A 9075-nucleotide genomic window follows, 5' to 3' on the forward strand; every position below is an offset into this window, starting at 1 on the left:
TGAGCAGTGCTTTGGCTGTGTGAATGCATATGCAGAACCTTTTGTTTTATGGAAAGAAAAAGCTTTTGCATTGGTTAGACAACTGATTATTTTGCAAACAAGTCGAATTCAAGCAGCTCCTTTCTAACTAGGTTTATGACATCATGGGACATTTCATAACTTATTATTAGGGTTCTTGGCAGACCGCAGTTCAGAAGTCGACCATACCCAAGTCCTTCCAAGAAAATACAGTCACACTCAAAGATTGGGCATCCATAATAATAATGAACTGGCCAGGGGCCATAATGCAGGGTCACCTTACGATGAGTAGCCAAATGATGTTTGTAGATCTCAGCCACATGCTTTTATTGGGCCAGACAATCAGAGCCATATGTAATGTCCCTATCTAATTAATAGCCACCGTAATTTCCCCAAATCTAGTAAAAATGTGTCAAGGACATTTGAGAAAATTTCCCAACATAGATTCAAATTTGTGGATGGTGCTTTGTCGCCCCCATTTTCAGTGTCCCCTCTTACCTTTCCATGTGAAATTGATTTATGGTCCAATTTAAAGAGTCATTCTGCTCAGAGAATAGCCATTATTTCTCTGCACAGAAGCAAGAATCAACTTCACAGGAGTCACCACTAGCTGTAGAAGCCCACGATCTCCAGCCCTGGTTGGCTTCGGTGGAACTTGATTACCTGGTGGTTAGTGCCAGAGAGTACCAAAGAAGCGAGGAAGGCAATGCAAGTATCAAGAAAAAGAGGGAAATAAGACAAAAGGGAAGCCAATTAGACACCGAGGACTCATTTATAGTGCCCGGCACATGGGAGGCAATGGATGCATAGCGATGAAGCAAGGAACAAAAAATGGGAGAAAATGAGTGATGGTCCTCACTCCCCATGAATAATTGCCCTCAATGAATAATTGCCCTCAACATAGATTAGTCTACAGTGTAGGGAGAAAATACTGGCAAACACTGCAACAGATAATTCCATGTTAAACCATGTGACTTCCATGGGGAACTCTCAAACTTTGAGTCTATTTCTTCATCTGTAAAATGGAATGGGGCGATGCCTAGCTCCCCAGTGTTCATGTGTGTGCAGATGGGTGCATGGCGGTGTGCACACACACGTGTACAGACACAATAGTGCCATGTTTGTGCCCACCTTGTAAACTACGTGATATAAAATGCAACATTTCTTTCTTATTTTCAACATATCTTTCTTTCAGGGTTGATTTAGATCAAGTCTCATGCCAGTTCTTTCTGGTTCATATATTTTATGGCAATACCTAGCACTAAGAAATCCTGCCTTTTTATATCAAGAGGTTAAGATGAGTAAGAAATATGTCAGACTGAAATACTTTCCCTCAGTTCCAACGAGGTGATAAGGTTAAAAATATAATTCATAGATTAATTGGATCAGGTGGGTCAATAAAATGACTCTTGCATTATACAGTAAGTTTTAACAAGACAAAGGAAAAGTCTAAATCTATGAGAGCCTGGAATATCATCAGATGCGTTTAGGATCATGCCCTAAGATATCAATTATTTTCTAACACCCTTGAAATATGGGTCTTTGCCCTTTTAAGCACTTGGTAAGGAAGCGATGCTAGCAGCTGTTGGGCAGAGCAGAATTCTTAGTGTGGCTGCAAAATAACAACAACAACCACAACAATGAAGGAATATTTCCAAGCTCAAAGGCATGTGCTAAGAATCATTGCAGAGGATTTTAATCTGGAACTTGAAGAAAAAAAATGTTTAAATATAGTATGTTTACTTTGAAATAGTATGATAATTTTATAAAAATGGAATAGTTAACTGTCCAAACTGAGAAAGTTGTGAGTTTTTTTTTTAAGTTAAGATGTCACTGCTAGATATCATTTGAGAAAGAAAAGTGCTATGTAGAATAAACTATACATATATATATATAATGTATGTACTGTTTTAATGTAAAAAATATTTTTCTAGTAAAATTCCACTGTATCTAAGCTTTCAAATTTATTGACAGGTTGTTTTGAATATTCTCTCATTATGTTTTTATTTTTTATTTTATTTTATTTATTTATTTATTTATTTATTTATTTATTTTATTTCTAGGAGAGAGAGAGAGACAGCGCGAGCAGGGGAGGGTCAGAGAGAGAGGGAGTNAAAAAAAAAAAAGACTTTGAGCTTCTAGGTCGCTGTCACTATTTCTTCTTCAGTTTATTTATTTATTTATTTTGAGGGACAGTGCACACAGGTGAAGGGCAGAGAGAGAAGGAGAGAGAGAATCCCAAGCAGGCTCCGCGTTGTCATCACAGAGCCCAGTGTGGGCCTTGAACTCAACAACTGTGAGATCATGACCTGGGCCAATGTCAAGAGTCGGACACTTAATCGACTGAGCCACCCAGGTGCCCCATGCTGTCACTATATCTAATCAGTCAAGGTTTTGTCAGGGTGCCTGGGTGGCTCCATAAGTTAAGCATCTGACTCTTGATCTCAGCTCAGGTCTTGATCTCAGGGTTATGAGTTTGGGCTCCACAGTGGACATGGAGCATACTTAAAAAGATAAAATGAATCTTAAAAAATTATTTTGCCCCAACTACCATCCTACATCCGCTCCCTCAAAGTTCTTTGGTTACATTCACCAATGATTTCCACAAAGCTAAATTCAAGAGCCAGTTCTCAGTCTTATCTTACTTTCCCTAGCAGCTGTAGCGTCCTATATTGTGAGGCACTTTATTATCCACTTGACTTCCAGAGCATTACCACTAAATGGTGGAAAACCTGAGGGCTCTCTCCCTAAAGCTGTTCCTTACCTACACTCACTCTCTTGCCCATTTCACCGTTTCATAGTGTTAAGCATCAGCTACATGTTACTTGCAAATGAAATCTCCAGCCCTTCTTCTGCCCTGGAGTCAAGATGCCTATATTCAGCTACCTTCTCAACATTTTTACTTGTAGGTCTAATAGGCATCTAAAACTTCCACTTCTGTAACAGTCGGGATTCAGGCAAGGAAACTGAAAACACAATAGCTCTTGTAAGCAAAGGGACTCCACGAGAGATCTGAATATGCATACTTAATGGAAGTGCTAGAGGGTATAGAAGGGAGGTAGAGTGAGCCAAAGGATCCCAATAAAATGTTCCAAAATCAGACACGTGGTTTTCCTTCCCACTCGTTCCTTTCACAGTCTACCTCAGTAAAACAAAACGAAACAAACTACAACGATCTTTTCCTATGTGTCAAGTGCTTTACAGAGAACTCACTTATATGTAATTCAGTCCTTCTAACAACTTCATGAGGTAGACACTACTAGCCGCATTTTACAGACAAAAACTGAAGCACAGAAAGGTCAAATAACTTTCCAAGGTGCACAGCTAGTAAGTTGCAGAGAAAAGTTTCAAGCCCATGTTGTCTGGCTAAAGAGTCTGATTATCTTAATTCCTGTGCGAAGCCAAGTTTCGGAGCACAGAATGTTAGAGGTGCGCTTGAATCATTCCCCTACAGCCTATCAACAAATGCTGTCATCTCTGCTTTCAAAGTACATTCAAAATGGGGCACCTGGGTGGCTCAATCAGCTAAGCATCTGACTCTTGGTTTCAGCTCAGGTCCTGAACTCACAGTTCGTGGGATCAAGCCCCACATTGGGCTCTATGCTGACAGCATGGAGCCTACTCTGTATTCTCTCTCTCGCTCCCTCTGTCTCTGCCCCTTCCCTGGGCGCTCTCTCTCTCTCTCTCTCTCTCACACACGCACACACACACACAAAATAAATAAACATTTAAATTAAAAAAAAAATACATCCAGAATGAGACCTTGGTGGCCCGAGTCACCATGGCCTCTCACCTGCATCACTACACGCAGCCCCCCAACTGGGCTCCCTGTTTCCACCCTTTTCACCCTTACCCTCCTCAGTCTATTCTCCTCACAGCAGCCAGTGACTGGCCTCCTTGCATTCCTTCAGTACACCTTAGAATAACTGCACTGACCGGGCCCCATACCCCAGACAGCAGCTTGGCTAACACCTTTGTTAGGTCTTTGCTGTAAGTACCGCTTTCTCTGACCACTCTACGTTAAATGGTGAACCTGCCCCCTGCGTTCCCCGATCCCTTCCTTGTCTTCCTCCACCCCCCTCATACACCTACAATATACCTCTATCTGCAGCTTATTTTTCTTTTGCTTATTCTCTACTCCTCCACGTTTTGTCTGTTTCATTCACTATTTTATCTCCAGTAGCTAGACCAGGGGTTAGCTCCTATCTGGAGATCAGTAAATATCAGTTAGATAAATGAATACATGAATTTCATTATCATGGTTTCCTATTATATTCCACTATCTGGTAAGGCAACTCCTCGCCTGATTTTTCTTCGACAAACATTTTGGCTCTTTTCTGGCATGGCTGTTTCCATTTAGATTTCAAATTCACTGAGCACACAGTTTGTCTGCACAGACCGAACAGACCTCTGAGACCCTGTAGACGCATGAGAATCATCGCTGGGCCCTTGGAGTTCATATATGGTGGCCGGCACATCCGAGAAGTGGAAGCAGTGGGAGGCAGGAGAGAGGCAGGTGGGCAGCAAGTTCCCGGATGAGAAGCAGAAGTAATGAGGCCACTTTCTCCTCCTGTGGGAATGGCAAGTGACCTTGACCTTCTCCTGGGGTTTCAGAAAGCTCTGTGCTACATGCTCACCCCCAACTCCCTCTGCATTATGACCCTAATCCCAAGTCTCATATCCTTGTCTTCGGGACCTTTCCCAGTCCCAGAAGAAATCTCTGCATGAGATCTCTCTTCTCATAATACCCCAAAATGTCATGCGACCCCAGAGGCCGATATTGTCTTAGGAGAGGCAGACATGATGACTGTGCTCCTTTCTTCTTGGGCACTTTCTGGTGTTTGCTTTCCATATGGCTAGAGAATATTTTTGAACACATGAACCAATGTGACTTCTTGGTATCCCTACTCCCGCACTTTGTCCCACCAATTGGAACTACTGGATAATTTTCTTGCCATCCAGAGAAGGGGTGTGGCAGCAGAGAGCAAAAGAAGTATCTCCTGAGCTTTTGAAACTCAAAACACTATACTCCTTGGAGAATGAATTTTGAATTCTTTAATGTTTATTTATATTTGAGAGAGAGGGAGGGAGAGAGAGAGAGAGAGGGAGAGAGAGAGAGTGTGTGAGCAGGGGAGGGGCAGAGAGAGAAACACAGAGAGAATCTGAAGCAGCTCCAGGCTGCTTGAGCCTGATGAGGGGCTCAGACTCGTAAACCAGGAGATCATGACCTGAGCCAAAGTCAGACACTCAACTGACTGAGCCACCCAGGCGCCCCTGGAGAATGAATTTTGAAAGACCCCTCATGAGTAAGGGAAAGACACCCTCACTCCCTAGGCTAGAATGGAATTCCACAGGCTGGGCCAAAAAAGAAAATCACAGGAGAAGCAAAGAGAAAGCGTTGGGTCTCAAAGAGAGGACCTAGTCCTAGGAGTAGGCAAATCGCCCCAGAAAGGTTTGTAAAAATCTGAAGGCAGGAGAGACTGGCCAGGGGACAGGTCATGGAGGGCGCGGGTGATAAACCAGAACTAGAAATGTGAGCCTTAGTATCATATGTTCTCCTTCTCCCAAGTGTGACGTGGAGGCAGCACGAGGCTTGCTCTATGCCCAACATGACACGGATGTAGGGGACAGAGGGACGGGAAGGGATCACTGGGTGAGGAATGGTGGGTAGCGCTTCGGTGACCTGCGTGACCATTTCACCACAGATAGGATGGACGGATGCGCGTGCCATCAAATATCAGGGTGGACATCTGAAACAGAAGACGAAAGGAGTCTCTGACACGTTGAGACACATAACCGCCTTCAGAATTTAGGCCCAGCCCCCAAGGGAAGGGGGAAAAAAGGCTGAATTCACTCGCAGTGATTTGCGGCTACCCTAGAGATCAGGATTTTAAAATAAAAATAAGTTCTGTTAGAAAATGTGGACCGAAATTAATCTGCATCTAGAATGTCAGATTTTGACTTCCTGTAACTCTACTTATACCTTGCAGGTTTTTGGATGTTGCTTAGACTTATGTAACGATTTATCAATTTCCTCATCCTTATCCATTTATGTTGCCATTTTTCATGGCATCCGCATGCTATTTGCAGCCCTTCTAGTATTTTCTCTTTCCAGTGCATTCCCTCCATGTATCATTAAATTATTCAGGAAAATTTCCTTCAGGGTACAAGTCTTATTTGAATCCAATCAATTGTTCTAGTTATGGGTAACCTTGGAAGGGTGAATAGAAAAATAACCAAAAATAACACAAATCTGCTAGGTAGAGAAAAGCTGATAATTAGTCTCAGTCCTGGTCAAAGGGCATTTGGAGAATCTGGTTATAGATGACTAACTGCTTAGAAATATCAGTGCAAAGTGGAGCTCCTAAATGTTATCTGATAGTTCCTTTTGTCAAGGACAGGACTCGTCGGGGGAAAAAGAACTGTCAAGTCTGTCAAATTCAGGGAAAGGCACTAGTCACTTCTAACGGTAACGATTTCCCTATCCCCCAATCTCCCAAGTTTCACCTATAAAACCTCTACCGTGTGTTTTTTTCCCCCCACATCCCTTAAGCCCAATAGACTGGTGAGTGCCTCTTCTCAGGTCACATGTATTTTCAATGAACACGGTGATTATAATATAGTATCAGTTTCATCAATGACCTCTGAGAGCTGTTTTGATACAGCATAAATGGAGATGAAAAGACCACTGAAGTATAAGTTACTTAAAGGAGAGGTGCGAGGTTGAGGTTGATGGAAAACAGTAGGGAGGCGTAAGAATCACTGTGACAGGGACTGATGAAAAGTCACACAAGACAACATAGAAGTAAATAATGTTAACAAAATGAGCCCTGTGGATTTTTTTTTTTTTTAATTCGGGTATAATTAGCAGATCCCTGTGTCGTTTTTTAAACAAAGAACTTGAAAGTTTATGTTTCTGTATCACCAATATGAAGCTTTATCAAATGTCTTTAGGGGAAAAAAGAAAACAAGAAACAGCAGATTGGAGTCATTCTCAAAGCTGTTTGATTCACCTATATCCCTACCCACATAGAGAATTGGCTTCATTTTCATAAATTAAATGTTACAAGTAGAATTCGGTATTTCTGCAAGGAGCAAAACTTTCACATAAATCCCGATTCACACTCCCAGTGGTCTCCTATTACAACTATAATTAACAGATATTATCTGTCTGGTATGTGTAACCTGCAGATGTTAATGTTTTATACTACCGATGTCAGCAATTTTCCTGTTAATTTGTATTTTACTGCTGCAGTTAAATGACCTTAATATCTCCAACGCTTCAACGCAAGTTTGGTTCTGCATATTAACATGAAGCAGGAAGGCAGAGGAGGCCGCCTGCTTGCAACGAGCTTGGCAAATAACTAAAGTTTACGACAAAGGAGCGCAGTCCTGGAGCATCACCCAGACAGATACATCAACCCAGGCTCTGGGGCCGCCACCGGAGGACGCAGACATTGTTGAGCGCCAGTCCATCTCGCAAAGAACGGATACTGTATGTTTCTCTTTTTTTTTCCCCCCAAACATATGTGTATTTCTTTTAAAAGACTCGGGACATAAAAATAACACTTGGTATTCATGCACAGCCTCTCCCCCATTAGCTCTGATTGTATTTTCTCAGGAACTTGGATAAATGCTTTTGTTATGACACCTTTGCTAGGCTGCAATGAATCCTGGCATTTTAATAGGGGGGAAATGCCATGTATCATTACAGTAGAGGGACTCCAGTACCATTTTGCTTGCCATCTTGGGAATGAGCAGTGCTTTGGCTGTGTGAATGCATATGCAGAACCTTTTGTTTTATGGAAAGAAAAAGCTTTTGCATTGGTTAGACAACTGATTATTTTGCAAACAAGTCGAATTCAAGCAGCTCCTTTCTAACTAGGTTTATGACATCATGGGACATTTCATAACTTATTATTAGGGTTCTTGGCAGACCGCAGTTCAGAAGTCGACCATACCCAAGTCCTTCCAAGAAAATACAGTCACACTCAAAGATTGGGCATCCATAATAATAATGAACTGGCCAGGGGCCATAATGCAGGGTCACCTTACGATGAGTAGCCAAATGATGTTTGTAGATCTCAGCCACATGCTTTTATTGGGCCAGACAATCAGAGCCATATGTAATGTCCCTATCTAATTAATAGCCACCGTAATTTCCCCAAATCTAGTAAAAATGTGTCAAGGACATTTGAGAAAATTTCCCAACATAGATTCAAATTTGTGGATGGTGCTTTGTCGCCCCCATTTTCAGTGTCCCCTCTTACCTTTCCATGTGAAATTGATTTATGGTCCAATTTAAAGAGTCATTCTGCTCAGAGAATAGCCATTATTTCTCTGCACAGAAGCAAGAATCAACTTCACAGGAGTCACCACTAGCTGTAGAAGCCCACGATCTCCAGCCCTGGTTGGCTTCGGTGGAACTTGATTACCTGGTGGTTAGTGCCAGAGAGTACCAAAGAAGCGAGGAAGGCAATGCAAGTATCAAGAAAAAGAGGGAAATAAGACAAAAGGGAAGCCAATTAGACACCGAGGACTCATTTATAGAGAGTCCATCTAGATGGACAATTCGTCCATCCCACTGTTGATGGTCATTAGGGTAATTTCTGATCTGGAGCATGTCTTCTTACAAACATGCCGTTTTAAGAGGCAGGTTTGCTCTCCAGAAGTCTCATTCCAGCCCCCTTGCCTTCTCCACCCTGGTCCCAGGCATCCCTATCCTGGTGGGAGACCATAAAATGACAGGTTACAGTCTACAGTCCCTGCCCAGGCTTTAATTTTTCTCTTCATTTCTGGTAATTGGGTTTGAAGTCAGCTCACTCTGTTTTTGTATAATAAAACATATAATAAATTTTATACCCTAAAATATATAACACATAAAAATTATTAAATATACATTATATATAACGTACAAACAGCTCATATATAACATGTTTTTCTAGATTATTTATTGTTATTAAATTTTTATATTTATCATTATTAATCATATATATATGTGAATATAACTTTAGAACTGTATTTGGTCCAAAATATGTGTTTGTCAGGAGATCTGGG

The sequence above is a fragment of the Hyaena hyaena genome, unplaced genomic scaffold (assembly GCF_003009895.1).
Source record: "Hyaena hyaena isolate Hyena2069 unplaced genomic scaffold, ASM300989v1 scaffold_351, whole genome shotgun sequence".
Taxonomy (NCBI): domain Eukaryota; kingdom Metazoa; phylum Chordata; class Mammalia; order Carnivora; family Hyaenidae; genus Hyaena; species Hyaena hyaena.